Source organism: Dipteris shenzhenensis, chromosome 1 (assembly GCF_047967505.1).
Source record: "Dipteris shenzhenensis isolate YYH24624 ecotype China chromosome 1, Dip_SZ_1.0, whole genome shotgun sequence".
Classification (NCBI taxonomy): domain Eukaryota; kingdom Viridiplantae; phylum Streptophyta; class Polypodiopsida; order Gleicheniales; family Dipteridaceae; genus Dipteris; species Dipteris shenzhenensis.
In genome coordinates this window covers 73,178,850-73,192,715 of record NC_141596.1, presented here as the reverse complement: position 1 = coordinate 73,192,715, position 13,866 = coordinate 73,178,850, and the positions used below count along the sequence as shown (strand labels likewise).

Here is a 13,866-nt window from a genome sequence, read left to right as displayed (position 1 = left end):
AATAGTCCTGTTCTCTTCTTTCCTTTTGTTGTTTTCAGAAAAAAAGACTTTTATTAGTATGAAAGAACTGATACATGACGACAAAGAGTCAAGGTATAATACACCATGCGAAGCATGCAAATCCCAAGAAAGTGGCTGAAAATGCCCAAACAAACCAAAGGGGGACTCAAGAAAGAAAGGAATTGTATCTCTATTCTCTGAGAAAACACCTCCTCTTTCCAATTGCTGGTGTGGAAGAGGCCTGGGTCCTTGACCATTTAGCCATCAGTGTATGCACAATATCCATCCATATGCAACAATAAGTCTAAACAGGATGATCTTGTATGCTGTCTAATGCCTCTGTGGATTTAGCCCCCCAAATGTACCAGGATTTTTTTTTTTTTCCCCAAAAAGAGACTTCTATTAAGTATTAAAGAAAACCGTTAGAGCAAGCTCCATACCGGATACACCATGCAATGCATGAAAAGCTCAAGAGCCAAAAAGAAAGAATTGGGGCTGATAGTGCCATCTCAATCCAGTAGAAACCTCCGATAAAAAGGGAGAACCCTTCTAAACTCGAAGAAAAACAGTCCTTCTAGAAGAGGCTGCCCGTGAAGGGCCCTGCATGCTAGCCCAAATGGCTATCAAAGTGTGAATCGTGTCAGTCCAAATACCCATGAACACCTGTGAAGGGTGTATCTGGGTGCCATCCAAGGCCTCTGTACATCTGGCTCTCCAAATGTGCCAAGAGGGACCCCTCTAATCCATGCATCTGTAAAACCAAAACATAGAAGAGTGCCCTCAAGAAAGCCCCAATCTACTCTGTCATAGGCTTTCTCAAAGTCCAGGAGTAGAACTGCCAGCCTCTACCCGCTTTGCATAGCCCACTCAGTGGCTTCCCAAAAGGAAAAGATATTGTCAAATATGCTCCTGCCATGCACAAAGCATGTCTGAGTATCATGGATGAGGTCTGGAAGAAGGAGCTGCAATCGGATGCTGATCGCCTTGGCAAGGATTTTGTATAAAGTGCCCAACAGAGTGATGGGTCTCCAATGGGATACAAAATTCCTGTTGCCACCTTTCGGGATAAGGTGTATGAGTCCCTCGGTCAGTGAGTCAGGCATCTCACCCGAGTCCCAAATGCCCTGCAGGGCTGAAGTAATAGGATCACCTATCATATCCCAAAAGGCTATAAAGAAAGGAGGAGTAATACCATTGGAACCAGGGCATTTTCCCTTATGAAGGGCGGAGAGGGCAGACTTGAATCTTGTGTTGGTAAAGCGTGCATCAAGTAAGCATATCATCTCTGGTGAGACCAACACAGGTAAACTCTGCCAAACTTCCTCTCTAGCCACATCTTTGGCCTGTGTGTCAGGATCTGCGGAAAGGGGGGAGGCATAGAAAGCTGTCGCTAAGTGCAAGACGGTATTCGGATGAGACTGCAAAACGCCGTCAGAGTCAATAAGCTGCCTGACACTCTCTTTACTATGTCTGGGACCAAGTGTAGAGAAAAATTGTTTATTGACTCTCCCTCCCATCTGTATCCAAAATGACTCCCGTGCATGGAAGGCATACTCTGCTCTCTGATCAAGCAATGTCTGCAAGTGAGCCCTTGCCGCAACAAGGCGCTCATGTATCCAAGCATCTGATGGTCATCTCTGCTCCTCCCTTTGCAAGGCTGCCAACTGCTGGTGGATACCAACCTCCCGCCTGAGTACCTCACCTTGCCGAGCACTAGCAACGGAGTGACAAAAGTCGTTGATACTGGCAAGTGCTGTGGCCACATGTGAAGGACCGGCCAAATGTACGAGGATTTGATTTGACAATGATCCCCAACTCATATCTAATGGTGCTGGGGATTATGAAGTGGGAAAATAGTATAGTATCCATATGATAGAAAGGAATGATATGCTTCTAAACCTTGATAGCCCATGATGAGTCCACGCTTTCAATAAAATATGTGAGGCCCAGTCAAGGGCAGCCAGGCTACTGAAACCCAAGTAAGATACATAGTAGTGAAGATGAATTTATTCATAAGCCATGAAACCCCCCAAATAATCATCGCATGTTTGCACTCCCAAAGGCAATTTCGGATAGACTTTGAGACATGTCAGCACCATAGGCATGAAGGTTTTGCTCCAAAAGTCTCCCTCCACTTGTTAGTTGTAATCCCTCCATGGATAGAAATCCATAGGTAAATAGAAATCCTCTTACTCTTGAGAGATGTCCAAAGCCTCCTCTGAAATCATTTCGCAAATCCACAGTAACTTGAACTGTCTCCCGGGGAGATGCTCTGGAGGGTCTTCAGCCTCTAGCTTGAATCTGAAAGTTCCTAGCATCAGTGTGACTGTAACATGGAAAAAAGAGTGGCTCTTGGAATGATCACCTGCAGAAATCCACTCCCACTTCCCAAGACCCCACAGCAAAAATCTAGATCTTGTGATGGCAGCTCCCCCCCCGTCAAGCTCCCCCCCCTACTACCCTTCTGCCCCCCCCTGCCCCCCCCCCCCCCCGGCTGTCCCTAAGCTCCTCTTCCTCACCCTTGCTGCCCTGTTTCTGCCCCGCCCCGCTCTTTCTTCTGCCCTACCTCCTCCTTTCTTTGCCTGCACATCCCTTTTCCCTACGCCACTGCCTTTTTTCCTGCCCCCCTCCCTTTCTCCAGCAGCTTCAGGCAGCTTCCACCTTCCTCTCCGTGCATTCCACCTTGCATTTCATTTTACTTGAAGGAAAGGGAAGGAGATGGAAAGCAGGCACCTGAGTTGATTGATGTGACAAGTGAAAGTACAACACTCATATAGAGTGGACACACACACTCAAGTACCATATGTATATGGGATAACTCCCAAGATGCCACATGGCACTCTCTCACACAAAGACTCGTGAACTAGTTCCTAGTACACACTAGTACACACTCTTTGACTATGATTTCTCCAACATCCCCCCTCGGAGCAAAGAGTGTGAGACCCAACATGCAAGGAGTAGACCGATCCCCCCTCCATTGCAATACTGCAAAGAGGAAGTCCAACTATCCAACACCTCCCGTGTGATTGTGACTTCTACAACCGGCAGTGAGAACCATTCCACGTCACCCCCCCTTACTCTGAACTAGGTAGGAGCCTCGCATAGCCATAAGAGTAAACACCCAATACAATTATTTTTTGGGGACTACCCAGGGCAGAGTACCCTTATTGACTCCAAAGCCACAAAAACATACATCATTTTAGAGGGATTACTCAAGGCAGAGGACCTTTATTGACTTACATAAGAGAAACGAGAATACATATGAGTCGTCATCCTCAATAAGGGTGACATGGGCAGATAGTGCTTGGTCGATGGCTGGAATCTCCTATGGGGTCTCCTCTGCTTCAACCAAGTTGGCATGACGTTGGTCTTGTTCTTTTGATTTCTTTGTGTAGCAATGCGCTTCCATATGGCCCTTGTGCTTACAATGTCTACACGTGGACTTCCATTTTCTGATGGAGGCAAGAGCCTCTTCAGTGCTTGATGTAAAGAGCGGAGATTCTTTGTTCTATCATGGATGAGGAGTTTGTGCCCTCCACCTTAGGGGTCCCAGTCATTGGGATTCCTTCTGATAGGGCCTCCTCCTCAACAGGTGTGGGGATCCTTTCACCTATTGAGTTTCTTGCCCTCAGTAGGAGTGTTTTGGCCCAGGGGAAGCTGGTCTCCTCTACTAGGTCGGGTAAGCCTTTCCACCCAGCATTATCCTGTCGATGAGGATAGTCAGCTAGAACATACAGGGCCTAGGTGGAGTTCCACACCGTCGCCGTAGGCAGCTGATCCGGAATTGGCTTCATCCAGATGTCACTGGAGGTGCTATTGATATCCTTTTTATCCAGGAACACAAGTTGGATGCCAGTGATTGGCCTAAGTCTGGCAAACTTCTTTCAGGACATACCTTCTGGTCGCCTGCTATGGGCACAAGGGGAGGTACTTGCATTTCGGTCTCTCCTTCTATTCTACCCTTGGTTGCTGGTCATGGTATTATCTCCCCCTCTAGAGCTCAATGAATCATTATTTTGATTGGAGGGCGTAAGATTGGCCTTCTCAATCTGTATGCCCCCAACAACAGAGGGGAGCGAGTCTCCTTTTGGAAGGCGTTACTATCTTGGGTCCCCATTGCAGATTCTTGGATCATTGGTGGCGATTTCAACATGGTTGAGTTGCCATCAGACAAAAAGGGAGGCAAACAGGGTGGAATTCATTCTTTGGAGAGGGCAGCCTGGGATGCCTTTCTCTTTGAGTACAGTGGCAGGGACACTTGGTTTGATGATGCCTTTCATGTTATGCCACAGTCACTCCTGTACTCTTGGTCGAACAGGAGAGTACACATGCCCATCCATGCACATATTGACAGATTTTATGTAGACAATTGGGCACTTGACAGAGGCAGATTTGTATGCATTTCTACTGGGGTTACCACCTCATATCATTTTCCGGTGGTGTTGCAGATTCTTGAGCCTCATCGGAGAGGACGCTCTGCTAGTGTTAGGATTTCGAATGCTTTTTATGCAGAGGAGAGCCTCACGGTGGATATTTTACAGATTTGGGTTTCTCACATACAGGGTGGAGTTGTCCGACCATCTCAGGTAGCTGCAGCCTTATTTGGAATTAGTGACTATTATCATATAGTCGCTGATTCCAGGAGATGTGAGATTGGTATACGCTAGCAGTTAGCATCCCTTTAGAGGGAAGAGCAGAAGAGAACCACAGATGCTTGGGTTCAGGAGCGCCTTGTTGTAGCAAGGGCTCATATACAGATATTGTTGGATCAGAGAGAAGAGTATGCCTTTTATGCACGGGAATCCTTTTGGATTCTGATGGGTGGCAGGGTCAACAAACACTTTTTCTCTACTCATGGGCCCAGACATAGTAGAGATAGTGTCTTGCAGCTTGTTGACTTGGACGGGGTGTTACAGTCAGATCCTGATGCCGTCATGCGTGTAGCTTCAGATTTTTTTGCATCCCTTTTTACTGCAGATCTGGACACACAGGCCATAGATGATGCCGGAGAGGTTATTTGGCAGTGTATCCCTGTATTGGTGAAGGATGAGATGTATGTTTCTCTTGATGCACCTTTCACCAATGCAGAATTCAAGACTGCATTACTTGCCCTTTACAAGGGCAAGTGCCCAGGTTCGGATGGACTTACCGCTTCTTTTTTTATTACTTTTTGGGAGCAGATTGGTGATCACATTACATCAGTCCTGCAAGGCGTGTGGGACTCCAGTGAGATGCCTGACTCACTTATAGATGGTCTCATTCATCTCATCTCAAAGGGGGGTAATAGGAATCTAGTGTCACAATGGAGACCCATCACTCTATTGGGCACTTTTTACAAGATTCTGGCGAAAGCCATCAGTCAACGGCTATAGGTTTTTCTTCCAGATTTGATTCATGACACACAGACAGGGTTTGGTCATGGCAGAAGTATTTTTGATAATATTTTCTCATTTTGGGAGGCCTCAGAATGGGCCATGCAGAGCCGCCAGAAGTTGGCCATTCTACTCTTGGACTTTGAGAAAGCTTACGACAGAGTAGACTGGGATTTTTTAGAGGGTACTCTATCTCGCTTTGGTTTTTCAGATGCATGGATTAGAGGAGTATCCTCTCTTTACAAATCAGCCCATAGCCAGGTGCTTATTGGGGGGGTAAGAGGGGACAGATTTCAGATCGGTAGATCAGTCCGCCAGGGATGTCCTCTTGCCCCTTTTTTATTTCTATTTGTGGCGGAAGCTATGAGTATCTACCTTAGATCTCAAGCTGATATTTAGGGAAGAAGAGCTCATGGATAGTGAGTTAGCAGATGACACGGCTGTTTTTTTGGATGCCTCTCCCAGGACACTCACTTCCTTCCGGACAGCCTTGGATTTATTTTGCATGGCTGCAGGTGCACACATTAATTGGCATAAATCCAATGGTTTTTGGATTTGCGATGATGACACCCTGGATTGGGTTAATTATATTGGTTTCACTTGGGTATAGAGGGGTGTCTCCGTCAGATATTTGGGCAGCCTTGGAAGGACTTTTTTATCAGATGCATACAGTCTCGCACGCTATCAAACACTATTTTCTAACTCTAAGCAGATCACAGGAGTAGCACCAAATTTGTTCCACCCAGCCGATCTTGCTGAAGCGTGAGAGCTGACGGAGAAAATCAGATCAGAAACATATGTGAACAGTCCATTCTCCATCTCTCACTAACTCCAACAAGCCCCATCTCCCTAGATGGATCTAGATGCCACATGTCATCATCATAGGGTCTTCCTAATGCAACATTTCACCCCTCACTTGGGAAGCTTTAATTTCCTTTGCCCCTAGGCACATTTCTTGCATTAGGCCCTTAGCCTTAGATCCATCTAGTCTGGTGCTATCAACCCTCACCTAGGACCTTGACATTAATTCCCTCCCGATCATTTACATGAAGCACAAACAAATATATTACAAACATAGATCCTTTAAGGGAAATGTCGACTGATTCTTCTGAGGTCATGCTACCTCGGCTAGAGCGTAACATTCCTTCCCTCTTCAGACATTAGCGTCCTCGATGATAAAGTCTTGGAACACTTAAAGGCAGCCTATCATGTGGAATGATAGTATTTTGGATGAGCATGGCAGACCACTTGGAGCTTCTATTTACATGCAGTGGCCCAGATGGGAGAGGGGCCCTGCATCTACTGCTTGTGGGCAGGATTGTGGGCCTCAGGCCTACATGGAGACATGTGCAAGAGTGGATCCAGGCGAGCTTGACATTAGAGGGAGACCACATCCAGGAGGTCACCATCTATGGAAGAGGCGTATTCCTCATCCAGCTGAGCTCCCCCGACACTGCCTCGACTCCTGTGGAGCAGAGCCCCATTCTCCTTGGCCCGCATCTAGTGTACCTCTTTCCGTGGTACCATGGCCTTATAGTGGAGGACATGGACACGACACCATATGTTTCCCATTTTTCGGTTACGCTTTGCTTCCCAGGGCTCCCAAAGGAGTATCGAGCCATCCTCCCCTCCATTGGTCGCGCATTTGGCACCGTGCTCGAGTCTCCACTAGAGTCGGCCGCCTCAGTTGTTGCAGATGATGGGGTCCCTAGGTTCAGACTGGTGGTTGAGAGCCCAGAGTCCCTCCCAGAGTTGATCCTCCTAGAGACCCTTAAAGGGGACATACTTCGGCAGCGAGTAGAGATTTCTGGATTACCAGGCCAGTGTCTTCGGTGCAGACAGATGGGTCACCTAGCCCCAGAGATTGCCCCCGTGGGCCATGGCCGAGTGCCTCCCCTCCCACCCCCGCAGAGCAGGCAGAGTCAGAAGACCAGAGTCCAACATCCCCTCAGACAGGAGCAGCAGGAGTCCCACCCCCTGGGTGACCCCCTCAGAAGGGGACTAGACCCAAGTTAAAAAGAAAAGAAAACTAAGCAAATAGGCCCGAAAGTGTTGCAAGCAGCAGAGGGCCAGACGCAGAGAGAGTAAGGTTGTCCGCGAGGCACCTAAGGAGAAGCAGCAGCAACATGAGCCCTTATGTGGAGTTCCACCTCCCCTAGCGGGAGAGGCTACCAACCAGCCAGATAATCCTTCCGTGATGGAGATTCAACGACTGCATCCACCCTTGCATCAGCAGCGAGTCCCAGGAGTTCCTTATGAGGCAATGGGGGATGTTAGCGTGATGATCCGCTCCCCCTTCCCCACCTCTGTAGCAGGTTCCTCAGCCTCCCTCCCCTCCCCTGCTTCGACACCCCTGCCAGCAGGCAAGGGTAAGACGATGTCCCCTTCTGCTTCAGCATTAGGCCCATTCGGGGAGGGAGCGAGAGGGATGGGGCTCGTCCTCTTGGTTAGCAGCTTCTAACCTCCAGCCTAGGCGTCCCTTACCGCGAGACTTTTATTAGGAAATGGAGTCAATTTGAGTGACTTTTAGTGTGTTCTAGAGTAGTACTATACTACTTTATATCCTAGAGTGCCACGTGTTGGAAAGGGGGTTTGATCAGTGAAGTGGGCTCTTAGACACACCCCGTTTGGAGTTTCAAGTTTGCCTCCACAGGGTGGAGAAGTGGACCCCAGAGGTATTTGATGCTATTATGGGAGATCTGATTTCACGCATGATGGACGAGTGGATGGGAGCACGGGGACTGGACCTTTGGTACACCTATGGTGCGGAGGTGAATTTTTTCAGCTAAGCTTTGCGCAAGAGGAGCCAATTGTGGTTTTGCGGTAGGAGTTATCAGATTCCCGCTTGAGGCAAAGGTGGAGCAGGCATACTTCTAGTCCCTCCAGAAGTGTGTGGAGCTATTCGGGGTGGAAGTGTCCTTCGTGATGAAGTGGGCACAGAAGATCGGCATTGAGCCGGTATCCACCCTAGTACATCGTCGCACAGACACGGACTATTCGCCCACTCACATAAGGCAGTCATATAAGGCAGTCTTTCTAGAACAGGCACCCACTCACAGGAGAGCCTTGTTTTCTGCCCTTGTCCTCATGAGCTGGACCATAGTGAGTTGGAACATGCACGGGCTCCACGACCGTGCTCGTAGTCAACTGCAGTACCTGATACTCTCCGACAAGAGTTGCAGAGGAAGCATATGTTCTCAGCAGCAGACATCAGACGACGACACTGCCTTCTCTCAAGGAGAGGCCCGGACAAGTGGTCCCCTGTAGTAGAATGGAGCGGAGGGGTCTGCATCTCGATCTCACAGACTTTGGCTCCAAAGGTCTATGATCAGGGCGAGCTTATCCCAGGACGGGCAGTTTAGATGGGAGTTAGGGCAGGAGAGTCCAGGATTGGGATCCTGAACGTGTATGCCCAAGCATGTAGACTCCTGGATTGTTAGAGGGGACTTCAACAACCTAGAGTTTGGGGAGGGCAAACAGGGCGGTGCCTCCTCCTTTGAGATGCGAGCAGCAGAGCGTAGCACCTGGGAGGAGTTCATTTTCATGATCAACAGGCAGAGACCCATGGCGAGAGTCTCTAGACACACAATGGTTTGAAAAAGAGATTTCCTCTTCTCCATTTGAATCTCTTCACAATACAACTAGAGAGAAACCCTATCATGCAAAACAAAACTATCAGGTTGGCCAAAATAATCTTTGAGCACATCCTCTACTTTTATGACTATCCTTTCAAGCATAGACTCTCTCTGCAAACAATTATAAAATCCAAAAGATTCACAAGTTAAATCATAGTAGTGCACATGCTCTGTACGTGCAAAAGGCCGAGAAGAGGGGAATATAGAGATTGATGATATTTAAAACCTAAACTATTTTCGACCTTCATTTCTTCTATGAGAGAGAGAGAGAGAGAGAGAGAGAGAGAGTTTCAGCTGGATACGTGGCAGCCTCCTCTTCTCTTTCTAACAGAGGAGACACAATGGACTGCTTGAGAGACTAGGCCGTTTCTATGTTAAGAATTGGGCACTGCACAGAGGCGGCTCTACCGGGATTTTGGCAGGTACTACAATGTCTGACCACTCTCTGGTAGTACTTCACTTAGATCAGCCCCATCGAGATCTTCCCCAAAAGTTGGTCCGAATTCCAGAGGACCTCCTGCAGGACGAGGAGATCCAGCAGATCATGGCAGAGATTTGGGAGCAGTCAGAGATGACACCGTGCGAGGGCTGGGCTTCATGGGTGGACGATGCGATCCATAGGAGCAGTGAGGAGTTATAGGCTCATGCCCTTAGGCGGAGGAGGACATTTCAGGACCGCGAATGGGGGGCTCTGAGGAAAGACCTCGCTTCCATAGAGCAGCTCACAGAGTAGGACCCAGGTTCTCAGTGGCTTAGCGACACGTTCGAGAGCGCTCGCTTGGAGCTCCAAAACATGGAGATTCGGCGGGCTGAGTTCTCCTATCACTCTTCCCAGGCCCGGTAGGTACAACAGGGGGACAGGATGACGAAGTAGTTTTTTCAGACCACTGGGTGTCTCGATCGGCAGCAAACAGCTGTAGCGAGATCCATAGGGCATCATGCACACGGACTTGCAGGAGATATTAGACCTGACCACAGGTTTTTACAGCTAGCTTTTTCAGACGGAGAGGATGACTCCAACTGGTATTGTGGCCCGAGAGGTAGTTGGGGTTCACGTTCCGTTAGTAGTCTCACAGGATTGTAGGACCCTGGAGGGTGGTTCTGGCCCTCGAGGGGCGGCCTTGCCGAGCGGATAGACAAGGTGCCTTTCTTTTCCTACGCCACACGTATTGGCAGAAGGCTTCAAATGGACTCTTTGAGGTGGACCCCTTCGAGGGAGCAGCATTGGGTGACCCAGAGAGTGCCCCGGGATGTCCGTTCCAGGTTTTGGACGCGGTTATGGTCTAGTTTTCGGCTGAGGAGGATATCCTACCTTTTTTGGCTGGCCGCCGACGGAGGCTTGCCTATCTGACCATGGTTGGAGCAGATGTGAGTGGAGGGTCAGTGTCTACTGGTTTCCTGGAGACGATCCCGCACTGCCTTTGGAGCTATCGTAGAGCAATGAGGATCTAGATGGGAGCCCTTAGAATCACGACCCGTATACAGAGTCTTCAGAGGGACTACACTTGGGGGATGGTGGCTTGGTTGGCTGAGGGAGGACACGCATTCTAGATTGATGAGATTTCCCCAGCCTACCGGATACAGGGTCAGAGCATTCAGAGGATAGCGCTCCATGTGGCAGTCCCTCCGGATAGCCTAGCTCCCCCTTCTCCTCCGGAGGACAATGTTTGGGAGGTGGTAGCCAGTATCACTGCGTGGAACATTTGGGTGGCTCGCTACTGTAGTTTCGTGATGGGCGAGCATCCGGTTCCACCCTCGGCTACTCTGGTCGCCATTTGGCAGGATATCATCTACACTCTACGCTCCACCTGGGAGCGTGGTGCTCCAGGCTCTAGTGTGACTATCGAGAGGCATGCTCGTTTCTGCAAGGCTTGGCCTGCATGAGTTTTCTACATTTTCACTCCGTGAGGGATTCGTTGGTTGTATAGTCCCCCCACCTGGCTGTTAGCCATTGTACCAGAGATTCAGTTGGCAGTGAGTTGGGTTTCTCTGGAACAGGCCGGGTTTTTTCTTTCAGCCTTTCCCGGTTTTTTCCATGCTCAACACCTTCGAGGCTGCTCTTTTGTATGAAGTCTTTCAAGCATTAATAGAAGGTTCATTTCTTTGAAAAAAAGAAGAAGTTGATATGATGAATCTAAGGGTCGTCGAGGCAAAGTCCAACAAGAGGAGAGGCTCTTGAGTTTTTTTGCTTCCATATCTTGAGTTGTTGAAGATCCGTTGTTGTGGTGTAGTGGTGATCATCCTCAATCACATCCCATACATTTTCTTTCATGAGAAGCAGCTGCATCTTAGTTTGTCAAGTGGGAAGCCCCTCGCTCTTGAACTTCTTGACAATGAGGGATGTGGAAAGAGAAGTCATGGTGCTCTTTGAGGCAGATCATTCTTCAGCACTTCTTCTGGAGCAGCCAGGCAGTGATTGAGGCAGTAGGGGTGCAGGCAGCTCTTACATATAGGCTGGAAATGAAGATGGAGACGTCGCCAAGCTTCAAGAGAGCAGGTTGGCCTGCTTATACAAGGAATTGAAGGAGTCTCCATTGACGCTGATCAGAAAAACCAAAAAAATAAAGATCTCCCTTGCTGGCAAGACACCAACAAAGAGGGATGATACACCAAGAGATGAGCCGCTACTCAAACGCTGCTGCAAATAGCACCACATTGATGGCTGCTGCCTCAGCAACCAATCCCTGACTTGCACATGAAGGAGAGCTCCACCAAGGGCTGTTGGTTGCTGCCTGCACCACGCCATCGCCAAACATAGCTGGAAATATGCTGTGGCAGATCTGCATATGCTGCATGACGTCATGATGGGGGTACGAAACATGAGCTCAAGGCATGACACCAGAATATGTGTGGGCAGCAGGAGTGTGAGCTGGAATATGCGTGGGCAGCAGGGATCAAGTGCGGAGCAGCATGGGCAGGGAGAAGAGGCAACGGGCAGGAAGAAGAGGCGGAAAAGGAGAGCCTGAGGCAGACGGGCTGTTGCACGGGCAGCTAGCGGCAAGTTGATGATGAGCAGCTCCTCCAAGTCGGCATCTCGATCTTCATGATGCGGCTAGGGAAGAGATTGAGGGAAGGGCTGCACTTTGGAAGAAGATAGCTTCCGTTTCCGGGCTACCTCACTCCTAAGGTTTGCCCAAGGAAGGGAAACCTAGAAAGGGGACATGGTTCTGATACCAGATGAAGGAAAGGGAAGGTGATGGAAATAAGGAAAGGGAGATAGAAGGAAGGAAGCATAATTTGAAATAGAAATGAAAGGAAATGGAAATGGAAAGAAATGCAAGAAACAAAGGAAATCACTTACATGACCAAAAAGATCCACTTGAGTTGATTGATGTGACAAGTGAAAGTACAACACTCATGTAGAGTGGACATACACACTCAAGTACCATATGTATATGGGATAACTCCTAAGATGCCACATGGCACTCTTTCACACAAAGACTCATGAACTAGTTCCTAGTACACACTAGAACACACTCTTTGACTCCCTTCCTTGCCTCCCTCTCCTGCATTTTTCCTCCTTCAGCGTGCCATCTCCACCTTCTTCCTTCAGGTCCGTCAGTCCCCACTTCTCCTACCTCTCATCCCTCGCCTTAGCTTTCCTCTGCCCCTCCCCTTAGCCTTTCTCAGCCACTTCTTCTCATCCCCTTAGCCTCTCTCACCCCCTCCCCTTCAGCTCTCTCTTTAGCCTCTCTAATCCCCTCCCTTTTCCTCTCTTAGCCTTTCCTTCACGTCCCTCTCCTCAACCTCTCTTAACCCTCCTTTCAGCCTTTCTCTAATTGATGGACGGATCTTCATGTTTGAGTTGGCTTTCCTCCCTTGATATGTGAATGGCTACACATGTAATCAATCCTCGACTTCCATCATCCACGAGAACATGTATTTTCTCAATTTTCCTACCTTCAAATCTCATACCCCACCATTGAGATGCTCAATTATTGGGATAAGGTTTCTTTTAGGTGGATTTTGACTCTCTTGGAGCTGCGAGCATAGTGCTCAAGGCTAGTCCCTGAGCACTTGGTTCCAAGAAGATCTTCTTCAAGCCCTGCTCTTTAGTCTTTGACCCTGTAGAGGAAGACAGGTGGAGAATTCACTCTTCATTAGATTCCTAGCTCTGCCTCAGGTGTACATTGGACTCCTAGCCACATGATTGGAGGTACTTTCGGGCTGGTCACAAAGATCCCCCTCCTTGGTTTACCTTCTTTCGCAGAGGCGATCAAATTGGATGGGGTTCATAGATTTTAGGATCATTGTGTCATATCCTAACATTTTTTATCACCACATCATGCTTCAGCACCTTGATGGCTCTCTTTTTTGGCAGAGAGTCAAGAGTGTGGGCAGGCAGATCAGTGTCACTTACCCCACTTTAGAAGGGTGGGATCTTCTAGCTTCCTATCCTCCTTAAGTATTATTGCTCCCCCCATTAGAACCCGTACATTTTTTGCTTGCTCTATTGATACTTGAGGTGCAGTAAGTTCTATGCGCACCCCTTAGCCTTTCTCAGCCACTTCTTCTCATCCCCTTAGCCTCTCTCACCCCCTCCCCTTCAGCTCTCTCTTTAGCCTCTCTAATCCCCTCCCTTTTCCTCTCTTAGCCTTTCCTTCACGTCCCTCTCCTCAACCTCTCTTAACCCTCCTTTCAGCCTTTCTCTAATTGATGGACGGATCTTCATGTTTGAGTTGGCTTTCCTCCCTTGATATGTGAATGGCTACACATGTAATCAATCCTCGACTTCCATCATCCACGAGAACATGTATTTTCTCAATTTTCCTACCTTCAAATCTCATACCCCACCATTGAGATGCTCAATTATTGGGATAAGGTTTCTTTTAGGTGGATTTTGACTCTCTTGGAGCTGC

The 13,866-nt window shown here is 48.6% G+C and overlaps 1 protein-coding gene across 1 annotated transcript in view; it reads left to right on the top strand.

Annotated features, from left to right (window-relative positions):
* The window catches only part of LOC147906348 (uncharacterized), a 604,593-nt gene that overhangs the window by 124,592 nt on the left and 466,135 nt on the right, over positions 1-13,866 (top strand). The window lies entirely within an intron of this gene.